Source organism: Canis lupus, chromosome 18 (assembly GCF_011100685.1).
Source record: "Canis lupus familiaris isolate Mischka breed German Shepherd chromosome 18, alternate assembly UU_Cfam_GSD_1.0, whole genome shotgun sequence".
In the NCBI taxonomy this organism is placed as follows: Eukaryota; Metazoa; Chordata; class Mammalia; order Carnivora; family Canidae; genus Canis; species Canis lupus.
The window spans coordinates 29417363-29430954 of NC_049239.1; positions in this window are offsets into that span (position 1 = coordinate 29417363).

Below are 13592 nucleotides of genomic sequence, written 5' to 3' on the forward strand. Positions count from 1 at the left end.
TTTTATTTTTGTTTCCTGGCTGCTGTGGCTAAGACTTCCAGTACTTTGTTGAATAAGAGTGATGAGTGTGGACATCCTTGTCTTGTTCCCGACCTTGGGGAAAAAGCTCTCAGTTTTTCCCCATTAAGGATAATGCTAGCTGTGAGTTTTTCATTATTTTTTTATGTTGAGATAAAGATATGTTTTATGTTTATTATGTTGAGATATGTTCCCTTTAACCCCACTTTGTTGAGCTTTTTATTGTGAATGAATGTTGTAATTTGTCAAATGTTTTTTCATCTATTGAAACGATCATATGGTTCTGATGTGATGATGTATCGCATTGATTGATTTGTGAATATTGAACTACCCTTGTAACCCAGTAATAAATCCCACTTGATCGTGATGAATACTTTTTTTTTTTAATACTTTTTTTTAAAAAAAGTTTAGGTTTGCTAGTATTTTTTGAGGACTTTTGTATCTGTGTTCTTCAGGGAAATTGGCTTATAATTCTCTCTCTCTTTCTCTCGATGTATTTTTCTGGTTTTGCTTTCAGGGTAAGGCTGGCCTCATAGAATGAATTTGGAAGTTTTCCTTCCTATTCTATTTTTTGGAATAGTTCAAGAAAAAGAGGTGTTAACTCTTCTTTAAATGTTTGGTAGACTTTGCTTGTGTGACACCATCTGATCCTTGAGTTTCGTCTGTTGGAAGTTTTCTGATTATTGATTCAATTTCTTTACTGCTGATTGGTTTCTTAAAATTTTCTGTTTCTTTTTGCCTCTGTTTTGGTAGGTTATATGTTTCTAGGAATTCATCCATTTCTTCAGTTGTCCATTTATTGGCATATAGCTTTTCATAATATTCTCTTATAATTATTTATATCTCTGTGGTGTTGGTTGTTATTTTTCTTTTCTTATTTGTGATTATATTTGAGTCCTTTCTCTTTTTTTCCTGATAGGTCTCTCCTGATAGGTTTATCAATTTTACTGATTTTTTCAAAGAACCCGTCCTGGGTTTCATTGATCTGTTCTAAAACATTTTATTTTGTTGTTTCTATATTATTTATTCCTGCTCTAATCTATTATTTCCTTCCTTCTGATGGTTTTAGGTTTTGTTTATTGTTCCTTTTCTAGATCTTTTAAATTTGAAGTTAGGTTGTTTGAGATTTTCTTGCTTCTTGAGGTAGGTCTGTACTGCTATAAACTTCCCTCTGAGAACAGCTTTTGTTGTCTTCCAAAGGTGTTTTTGCTGTTTGTTTTTTTTTTAGTTTTTTTTTTTTTTAAGATTTTATTTATTTATTAAAGACAGAGAGAGAGAGAGAGAGAGAGAAAGGCAGAGACACAGGCAGAGGGAGAAGCAGGCTCTATGTAGGGAGCCCGACGTGGGACTCAATCCCAGGTCTCCAGGATCACACCCTGGGCTGAAGCTGGTGCTAAATCGCTGAGCCACCCTGGGCTGCCCCAAACATTTTGAACCAAGTGTTTTCATTTTTATATGTTTCCTGTGTACTTTTTAATATCTTCTGTTTCCTAATTGACCCATTCACCATATAGGAATATGTTATATAATCTTCATGTATTTGTGGTCTTTGCAGATTTTTTTTCTTGTGGTTGACTTCTAGTTTCATGACACTGTGGTCAGAAGATGCAGGATAGGACTTCAATTTTGAATTTGTTGAGGTTTGTTTTGTGGGCTAATGCATGATATATTCTGGAGAATGTTCCATTTGCAATTGAAAAGAATGTGTATTCTGCTGTTTTAGGATGAAATGTTCTGAATATATCTGTTAAATCCATCTGTTCCAGTGTGTCATTCAAAGCTATTGTTTCCTTTTTAATTCTTTATTTAAATAATCTATTGTTGTAAGTGGGGTGCTAAAGTCCCCTATTATTATTGCATTATTAGCGATTAGTTCCTTTATATTTTTTCTCAACTGTTTTATGTATTTGGGTGCTCCCATGTTGGGTGCATAAATATTTACAGTAGTTCTATCTTCTTGTTGGATTGTCCCCTTTATTGTTATACCTTTGTCTCTTGTTACAGTCTTTTTTTTTAAAGTCTATTTTGTTCGATATAAATATCACCACCCTGGCTTTCTTTTGACATCCATTTGCATGATAAATGTTTTTTCATCCCCTTGCTTTCCATCTCTAGATGTCTTTAGGTCTAAAATGAGTCTCTTGTAAGCAGCATATAGATGGGTCTTGTTTTCTTTTATCCATTCTGTCATCCTATGTCTTTTGATTGGAGCATTTAAAGAGTAAGGTAATATAGTTTCACCTCAGATAAGAAAAATGGGATAGAACCTGGAGGTCAGAGCCCAATCTGAATCAATTCTTTGGCTGAAATTACTCTCCTCTCTTGACACACCATATTGGAAATGAGGTTATTCCTAGACTGAATATTGCAATTTTGGGAAACATATTGGTGGATGATTTTGGGAAACTATTGAAGATTTTTTCCTCTTTTTTTTACATTTTTGTTGATGTATAACATATGTGCATATATATGTTGAAGTATATAAACATATACACATACGTTGAAGTATAACATTGTATATACATGTTGAAGTATAATATGTATATATGTATATATATGTTGAAGTATTTTTTAATGTGTGTATATATATACATTAATCCTAAGTGGAGATATCAATTTATAGACTGCATACACCTGTATTCAGCACTAGGATTGAGGAACAGAACATTGCCAAACATTCTAGAAAACTTCCATGTGCAATCATCTATTTATTTTTCTCCTAGGGTAATCACTATTCTGATTTTTAATATCATGGATTAGTTTTATGTGTTTTTAAACTGTACATCCGTGGAACTATGTACTTTTATAATTGGCTTCTTTTGGTCAAAATAATATATCTGAGATTCATTTACATTGTTGCAAGCACTTGTAAGTCATTCATTTTTATTTCTGTAGAATATACCATTGTTTCACCATATTTTTATTTATTCAGCTTTTGCTGGGGATTTCTGTTGTTTCAGTTTTGGAGTCTCTTATGAATAGTGCTACTATAAACATTCTAATGCATGTCTTTTGGCGTGCACATTTCTGTTAATAACATACCTCGAGGTGGAACTGGTGTATGATAGATTATGTTCAATTTAGGTTTGTACTACCAAGTAATTTCCCCAAAAGTTTAACAATTTATATACCCACCAGCAGTGTGTAATGAGAATCCCCATTCCTCCAGTTTCCTGACACCTCTTTCTATGATGCCTTTTAAATTTTAGAATTTCCCTTGGGAGCTTACTGGAATTTCATTGTAGTTTGAACTTGTAGTTCCCTGATAACAAGTGAAGTGGGACACTTTTCATATATTTTTTCTGGCTACTTACACATCCTTTTTTGTAAAGTACCTACTCAAGTCTGCTTTTTTCTACTGATTTTTAACCAACTTGTAAAAGTTGTGTTTGTTTTTTGTTTTGTTTTCTCTATCTTCTGAGAACTAGACCTTTCTCAAATAAATGTGCTACAAATATCTTAGCCCATTCTGTAAGTTGCCTTTTTATTCCTCATCCTTTTGATGGAAAGATGTTCATAATATTCACATGGTGCTATTTACTTTTTATTAAATACTTTAAAAATTCTTCATGATATTGCTTTGCGTAAGCCACATTCAGGAGATATTCTCTATGATTTCTTGAAAAGCTGGTTAATTTATCTTTCATAGCGACATCAAGAGCACCTCTGCAATTGAGTTATTACTGTCATATGAAGAAAGATCAAAGTTTCTTTTTTTAGATTTTATATATTAATTTGAGAGAGAGAGAGCATGCACAAGCAGCAGGAAGGGGCAAAAGGAGGGAGAGAAGCAGACTCCCTGCTGAGCAGGGAACCCTAAACAGGGATAGATACCAGGACCCTGAGATCATGACCAGAGCAGAAGGTACACACTGAACTGACTAAGCCACCTGAGCACCCCAAGATTAAGGGTTCTTTATTTCCTATATACATTGCAACTTATACTATTTATTTAAAATACTGTCCTTTCTCCATTGTACTATATCACCCTTGTCATAAATCAGTTGACCCCATACATGTATATCTTTATTGTGTTTTATTGGTTAGGTTGTATATGCTTGTTAAGTTTCCATACTCTCTTGATAATTATAACTTTACAATAGAAGTCACTCATAGTGTCTAGCTTCATTCTTCTTTAAGAGTGTCTTGTCTATTTTTGACCATGATAATTTCTAAGAATTTTAGAATCTACTTTTCAATTTACATACACACTATACCACTTCCCCACCCTCCAGATCCCAACCCACAGTCATATCCTTCTAGGAATTTGAGATTGAATTAATGATATAGATTTATTAGGAGAGAGTTGATTTTTTTTTTAACTTCAGTTTTTCACTCTATACACCTAGTCTTTGAGATTTTTTTTGGAGATTAAAAAATTTTTAAAAAGGTATGAGTCATAAGACTATAATATTGGATATTATTGATCAAGAAGGAAATTTGTCTCAGAAGAAAACTCATTAGGTTAAATAATCAATGTTCTTTGTATTATGTTAATGAAACTAGAAATTGGGGTCAGTGAATTCAAGAAAAAATAGAAAGAAGAGGAAAAAACTGCAAAAACATTGCATTCTTGTGACCATTAAGATAAAATGAGGGATGCCTGGGTGGCTCAGTGATTGAGCGTCTGCATTTGCCTCAGGTTCTGATCCCAAGGTCCTGAGATCAAGTCTCACATTGGGCTCCCTATAGGGAGCCTGTTTTTCCCTCTGCCTGTCTCTGTCTCTTTCTCTGTGTGTCTCTCATGAATTAATAAATAAAAATTAAAAAAAAATAAAATAGAATGAGCCAAGGTATAGTACAGTTTAACTAAAGGGAGTAGAACTAGCTGTGGATTTATTATTGCTATTTGAAATGGATTAATAAATATTTAAAACAATCATCTAAAAATGCCTACTACAGTAAATATTGAGAAATAAATTCTCCAAAAAGACTCTGATATCTTCAGAAACTTTTAGGAGTTGTGAAGGGCTCTTGAAACCAAAATTTGAGAACTACTACTGTATTAATCTTTTCAGAGAGAGAGACAAAGAGAGAAATTCTCAGAAACTACTAGCCCAGAAGCTATATAGGATTGCAAATTTGTATTACTAAGAAGACTCCTTGGACAAATCATACTAGTTTGCTAATTTTAGTTGAAAACAGGAGAATGAAATTCACTGAAGTCAAAAAGCATTATAGGGGAAATCTAGTGGAGAGACTTTCTTTGCTTCGTTAGCCTTAAGATGAAAGAAGTAATAATAGAGGCTTTTACATTATCCAATCTGAGATTCTATGATGAAAATTTGAGACACAAGTTAATTTTCTTGCATTAGAATGTGCTCAATACTCTATAGGCAAGGAGATTTACAGGGTTAATTAACACTGCTTATAGCCCTGTATAAGTAAGCCAATTGAGACTACCATTTTTTGCAATCAAGAATAATCTTTGGAGATTGTGCTTTATCAAATTGGTGGGGTCACTAAGCAAATAAAATTATTTACAGCTTGAAAGTAAAGCAAAAGTATGGACTGTGTATCCTTTCAAATTTATACCCAAACTTCCACAACAAATTATTTAATGATCTAGAAAAATGTACCTGTGGTTGATGTTGCTATTAAACAAAGGCTCACACACTCATAAATTACATGTTAATTTGTAGGTCTTGTCCAATAGAATTGCAAATATTTCTGTCTAGTAGAAAAATAACCTCAAAGGTTATGTATAGTCCTGTAGGTCATTAATCACTTTTTCCCCCTCTGGATGAACTATTTCAGAGTACCTTTCATGGTGGATCATCCTAATTTTCATTTGACCCAGGTCTGCCATCTGACCAGTTCTCTCCTTCATTAATGAGGTGAATAAAATCTTTGTCATGTGTTCATTCTATATATGTATAAAATCTTTTAAAAATTCTTCGAAAAGATTTAAGACTTTTTAAAAATTGCATTTATCTTATCATCTCTAAATGCATTGGTATGCTCGAGCCAATGAGGATTGGCTCTAAAGAGCTGATTTCATCTTTTCCCAATTTCACTCCAGATCTGCAAAGTCACTCACAAGAAAATCAGCCATGGTAGGAAGATTTGCACCAAAATGCTTGTTATAAACTAAAAATAACAACTTTTTATTATTCTTGAAGAGTCAGCTTACCGATACATTACACAGGCAACTAAAAAACACATTACTTAATTTTGCTTGCTTTGAACTTTTAACATGTTCTTGGACTTTTTCACTAAGACGTTTCTTAGAGTAATCTGTATTATTGCATCTAGCTGCAATTCATTCACACTAGATGAATTATATCTATATATGAATATCCCATTTATCCATTCCTTTGCTAGTGAACTTTTGTGTTGCTTCCAGTTTATGCTATTACAAACATTATTGTTTTCATAGCTACAATCACTAATGTACACTTTTATGAAATGCCAGTTTGAAGCCTATCCATCTATCTACTAGATTTTCTTTATTTTAAATTGATTACGGGATACACACACACACTTATTAGAAACATGGAATACACATACCCCCCCCCACACACACACACACACAACCTGTGAGCTCTAGTTGTCTCAGGAATGTCTTCTACTCTGTGGCTTGCATTTTCATTTTTGTAGCAGGGGTCTCTTGATGAATTCCAGCTCCTAATTCTAATATAGCCCAGCTTATTATTTTTTTCCCATTAAGTTTAAAAATTATCTTTGAGCTTTATTTAAGAAAATGACTTTGCCTATCTTAAGTCAAAAATATATTTTACTAAACAACCTCATAAAAGTCATAGTAGTTTTTACTTTGACATTATTTTATACATATTTAGAAAACTTACAAGTTAATGTTCTTTTCAAAAATCTACAGTAGGATAAAATTTCATTTTCTTAATATAGGTCACTTTTCAGCAACCTTTATTGAGAACACTATTATCTTCCTATCCCTCTGCAGTAATACATTCAAGAGTCCACAAATAAGTGAGTTTGTATCTAGGCTTTTTATTCTGTACCATTTGTCTAGCTCTCTGTTCTTATGCCAATGCCATATTGTCATGTTTGTTGTAGTTTTATAATTAGTCTTGACATTCAGTAAAGCAAGTCTTCTCATTTTATCCTTTCTCTTAAAGAATATTTAGGCTCTTCTTGGTTACTTATATTTCAAAATAAATTTTAGGTTTGTCTTGTCAAGCTCCCCCTATTTCCCTTTTGGATTTTGATTAAAATTGAACTAAATCTGAATTTGGGGGGAAAGTATTAAGTTCAAAATATTGTCTTCCAACTAAGAAATCTGATAAATCTCACATTTTATGGAATTGACAGCTCTCTGGGTTTCTGTATAGAAATCTTTTACATTGTTTGTTACTTTTATTCCCAGGTTTATGATATTTTTGTCCTACTACAAATGGTATAATTTTTACATTTTACTTTGTATTTGTTATTAGTTCCCAGAATAAAGCTATATCTCTTCAGGAGTTTTCTTCATATTAGCCTCAAACAAAAATAAAGGTATAGAATATTGTGGCTCCTGTGTTTTCCTAGAGAGAACTTTAGAGATTAATGAAATAATTCTTTTAAATAATTTTTGAAATCACTGCAGGTTATTTTTACAAGACAATCAAATTCTAGCATTATTACTTAAGTAAATAGTGTGATAGATAAGAAAAAGTAACAGCAATAGGCTACACAGGATATATGGCTTAGGTAGTATTCATTTATGTACAATAAAGCTGAAAGAATTTCAAGAAAATAACTGTCATTGTTATTGCTTTGCTGTTTAAAAATCTCTCAATTTTTCCTCTTTGAGGGTAATTTACAAATGTAATATACTCAAACTTCAAATAGTAGTTTGTTTCCTGATTTAAAAATCCTTTGGCAGTGCTGTTTTAGTGTTGGCTTATTGTTTTTTTCTAACCTTTACTTTCTAATATGAAGATCTTTTTAAAACTTATATTTGTGTCCTTGAAACTGAAGTTTAAAACACATACTTTATATACTATATAGTTCAACAAACACTTCTTTAAAACATCATTGTAGAGTGAATCCAATACCGTAGTTTATAATGGAATCCTTCAGTCCAAGCAATAATGGAGCTCGTTTTCTACTGGGACTGGGCAGTGGGAAATGAACAAGCATGAAAGCAGTTAAATATCAAGTAAAGACGAGTCAGTCACAGAGTGGTATGAAGGGAATGGTGTAGGAGGTACTTTTTATTTACTATTTAGAAGAGACCTCCCAATCCTGGCAATATATTCAAGCTAATATCTGAAAAATGTGAGGGAGCCAGCCAGGAGATGATGTGAAGGCAGAACCTTCGAGAAAAAGGAAAGAACTAGCAAAAAGACCACAGCATAGACATGGGTTTGTTGTCTTTGAGGCCCAGAGTGAAGGACAATGGGCTGAAGATAAGGAAAAAGAGGCTATACTAGATGTAATCTTACAAAGCCTCGCAGGCTAGAGATGAAGGCTCAGGCTTCATTCGAAGTCAGTTATAATGCACTGGGGATTATGATTTCGTACCACCTAATTATGTTCTACAAGCATCACCCTGGAATGCTGTTTCAGGATGGATTTGCAGGGTAGCAGGAGTAAAAGAAAAGGAGTCTATTCATTCCCTTAATTTCAGGATCTCCTTTCAAAGTCAAGTCAATAGCTCTTGACTGTATTCTGGATGTCAGGAGTGACAGAAAAATAGAAATCAGGGAAGATTCACAGGATTTTCCATCAAGTCATTACGTTGATGGGTATTTGTTGTTGTTGTTTTTTTGAGGTGAGAAAAACGACACTTTGAAGGAAACATCCAAATGTTACTACTTGTACATAAAACTTGAGATACTTATAAGACATTAAAGAGATTTTGAGTAGCTTGAAGCTCAGAAAAGTCTTGGCAAGAGATATGAATTTGGGAGTTATTGGCATATGGGTGGTATTTAAATCCATGGACATGGATGAGATCACTGAAAGTAAACATTATTTTCATCAGTCTATTTACATATTTCCTTACCTCACCGTCAGTACTTCCACATGGTTAAGGCACCCATCCTTCGCTAGTGCCCATCCTAGTTCATCTGGGTGCCTAATTGTTATTACCACTGGTTCAACAAAATAGCGAGGGGACAGCTACAAGACAAGTTCAGCTAAAAGGCATTTGCTGAAATCTCTGAGCTGTAATAAGCATTACATGCTTACTGGTGTACTAATAAAGGTCTAGTTTTACTAAAAATAATTTAATTTTCTTTCCCCAGAAAGAGTTTAATAAAAATTTGAATTAAATTGGTAGCTTAAAATACTCAGTGTAATCAGGGCAGCAATAGGAAATGCAATTGTGACTCACAGGAGTAAAAGTGAACAGTGATCAGTGATCAGGAAAGGAAAAATCTATAGAGAAGATGAGAGATCCCTGGCATCGAGTAAATGATCCCCATGAGGTCAGGAAGTCAGAAGTCTAAAATCAAAATTTGCAGCGCATTAGTCTTGAGGGTCTTTTCTTCTCTTACTTTTCCCAATTCAGAGATGAAATGGAGGTGCATAGATGGTACTGGGTGGTTTTTCTTCTATTCCTTTGGGAAAGAACAACAAAAAAAAATCTGTAAATAAAACCTTCCAAATTCAACTCCCTGTTAAACTCAATTTTAATCACTACTGCCTAGGAATTTATAGACAATTTTCCTATTGGTAGGCGAGCTACCACTTGCCCCATGCTGACAACTTCGCATAATCAAGACATCCTAATTTGGATTCAGGAAAATTTGGGATGTGGAGCTTGTAAATGAGTTTGGTGAAGCACGCTTGCTACTTATTACAAGTGATGCAGGTGGTGCTATAGACTTCTTGCAATTCTTGAAAAGTTCCAGGGGTGTTCACTCTACAGAGATTCTTCAGGAATCTCAGAACTGAGGAGGTTTAGGATAGGAATCTTTAAGATTTGAGGGGAGAAACAGGTAGACAGTAGGGTCAGAATGGAATATTCCAGAGGGAGTTGCTGAATTAACATTATTTCTTTGGCAAGACTTTACAATGTGTGAGAAGCATTTCTTGAGTGCTTCCCATAGGTCAGCTGCCAGGCTTTATGTCAGGTAATCAACCCAACAGTATCATAAAATAGGGAATATAATTGTGTTTATTTTAGAGATAAAGAAGACTGAGGCTCAGAAATCACACAGTTAATAAATAGTTCAGCTTGAACTGGAAATCAGGCCTTGATTCCAGAGCCTGTTTCTTAACTGCTGTATATTTTGATAAAATGCAGTATGTGAGCATGTCTAAGGTAGAAGGTGTGCAGAGAATTTGGTTAAGTAATACCTGACTAGTGCCTTTTATTTTTTTTAATCTAGCCTCCCTTGAGTACCCTTTACTTATACGACAAAAGGGAGATTGTCCAAGTAGATCTAATCTAATCACAGTAGCCCTTAAATGCAGAGGCAGAAGAAGTCAGGAAGATGTGAAATGTGAAAAGAGTTTGACAGTGCTGGCTTTCAAGATGGAAAGAGCAATGTTAGAAGAAATGCAATTGGCCCTAAGGAGCAGAGGAGAGCTCCACCCTGCTCCCCCTGTGCCCTCAGTTGACCAAGAGTAAGGTAATGGAGACTTGAGTCTGATGCAAGAAGCCACAATGGGCCAACATAAAGGATTCTTCTCCAGATGCTCTCAAAAGACTAGTCCTACAATCCATGTAATTTTGGCCTGGTGAGACCCCAAGGAGAAGACCCTGATGAGCCTGCCTGGATTTCTGGTCTCCAGAAATTGTGAGATAATAAGTGGGTGTTGCTCTGAGTTGAGATAATGCATATGCAGCATAAGAAATGAATACAGTGAGACATCGCCACTATACAGCACCCTAATTTTCTTATTTCTGTTGATCTGATGAGGCAATTATAAGGCTTTCTCTAGAAAAAAAAAAAAGGGGGAGAGAGAAGATGGACTCTCAAGGGAGAAGATGGGCTCTCAGAGGCTTTCAACTCCATACACAATAAAGATGGCAAAGTAAAGTTTGATTTTCAGTGCTTTTCTTCATTTTTTTTTTTTAAAGATTTTGTTTTGAGGCAATTGGGTGGCTTGGTAGTTGAGCATTTGCCTTTGGCTCACGGTGTGATCCCGGGGTCCTGGGATCGAGTCCCACATTGGGCTCCCTACATGGAATCTGCTTCTCCCTCTGCCTCTCTCTCTCTGTGTCTCTCATGAATAAATAAATAAAATCTTTTTTAAAAAGTAAAGGTTTTGTTTACTTGTTTGAGAGAGAGATAGCTAGAGAGTGACTCTTGGTATCTATACCAAATTTTAAAACTTGTTTCCAACATCTAAATGCTCACAAACCTTGCTTGATTATTTTGACATTTCTGTTAAATGAGGGTAGTGCTGTGAGGTGGGACCCAACGATGGCATTTTATAACTCTTGCTTTTAACATCAATTGACAAAACACAGACATGCCTGATTAAAACCACAAGAAATCTCTCCCTTTGCAAGTGGGCACTGTATATTAAGTAAGATTCAATATGAAGAAATATTGACATGAAATGAATAAACTGGGCAATTGTCCAATTTGGGGACAAATGACACTGAATATCTGATTTTAAAAATTGAATGATTTTTGTCCAAGTCTCCATAATTTAATATAAATCCAAGCACACCCGCACACATAAAGCTTGAGATGTTTTAAGTTAATTATCCTTTATACAAATATGTATATGCTATTTAATCTTGATATGTTCTTAATGAAATGCTAATGTAAAAAGAAAGAAAGATTTGCCTGAGTGGCTTACTTTAATAAAAATTAAATGAATTTCATAGGAATGCTAATATAGCCCAGTCATCCAGTCCCCAGCATCATTTTCACTGCATCACCAATGCTTCAGAAACAGATGCTGACAAGGGACCTCCAATTAGATGAGCAGGAAATAAGCTCAAGTGAAAATGTTGATTTTAACATGGATGAGCCCCGAGAAATTACGACTGTAAAAAGCTTCGGTTTTAATGACGCCACTTTGTCTCTAGTAGGCATGCATTAACAACGAATCCCCTCTTCATCTTTCTTGCTTCATAAACTTTTATACCCAGTGTAGCCTCGTGCATTCCCTGGGGAGGATGACTCCAATAATTGAAAACTGAGGCCCAGGCTATTCAAGTCGTAGCCCAGGAGCACCCATTACTCTCATATTTATAACAAACACACCCAGCTCAAGAAAGTGTTAATTTACTCTGCCCACTTGCCAGGAGGATTCTGCTTTAGGACCAGAGAAGGGGAAAGGGGGAAATAGCTTGTTTCTCAGTTTTGTTTAAAAATGTGCAGATGCGCAAGCAAGCTTGGACTTTTCAACAAGTTAATCTGAAAATAGTTCATGCTCATGCATCCCGTGCTCCAGTGGAAACCCACTAGATGTTAAAGACGGACTCAGTCATCTGTATGTCTTTAGCTCTAAGCAGATAGATGGTAACTACTAATATTCATGTTCGTAATAACGACATTTTTCATCATTAGTATGTTTGGGGCATACACAGGATATACTTTATTCCGTTTAAGCTTGATGACAACTCTCCGTAATGGATATTATTCAAACTTATTGAGTTTTACGGATGTTTTGCCTTAGAAAATCAACACATTTAAGAGCCCAAATGTTTGATACATTTGGTGAATGAATGAATGAGTATGCATCTCATCTCTGTATGATTCCCTCTACTACACTCCATTGTGATTGGACCATCGTTAGGATCTGTGGAATACATATTTCTTCTAAAGCAGAAAAACAATGTCACTAATGAAATTTTTATTATATTTTTTCCTAGGCTAATCCTATTAGTAGAGCCCATGAGATTACTTTTATGTACTTTTATATAGGCTTTCCAATTATCTCTCCTTTCTTTTATCTACTCAATTTTTGCTTGCTTGGCTTCTAACTCCATTAATGATTAAAATAGAATATCTTTCACCACTTCACCTATATTGCCATCCTGCTTATGTATCTTCATGACTCCTCATTTCTTCGTGTCTTATGCTGAAATCTCAGCAGATTTCTTATATGCTTCACTCATCAACTGGGAATCAAATATAATTATCAAAACCATTTGTACCATATTATTACAAATATGACAAAATATAAAAACCCTAAAATGAGACAGTGTATATTTTATTTTCATATTTTATACCCCTAATTTTCTTATGTATATATTACTAACAACAAATATTAATATAATAGAATATTAAATCTTGAAAAGGATAATATTTAAATTATATGATTTAGCTTAATATTAGCTTGAGATAGCCATCTCATGTAAAATATTGGTAGAATGACAATTTTCACCTTCGATTGTCCTAAATTTATATTATTAGCAATTTGTAAGATTTCCCTGAGGCCACATTTTTTAAGATTTTATTTATTTATTCATGAGAGGCACAGAGAGAAGCAGAGACATAGGCAGAGGGAGAAGCAGACTCCTTGCAGGGAACCCGATGGGGAACTCGATCCCAGGACCCCAGGATCACACCTTTAGCCTAAGGCAGATGCTCAACCACTGAACCACCCAGGTACCCCTCCCTGGGGCCATTTAATTAAAAAACTTTTTGCAAATAAAATTATCAAAATATAAAAAATAAAAATAATACTATAGTGAA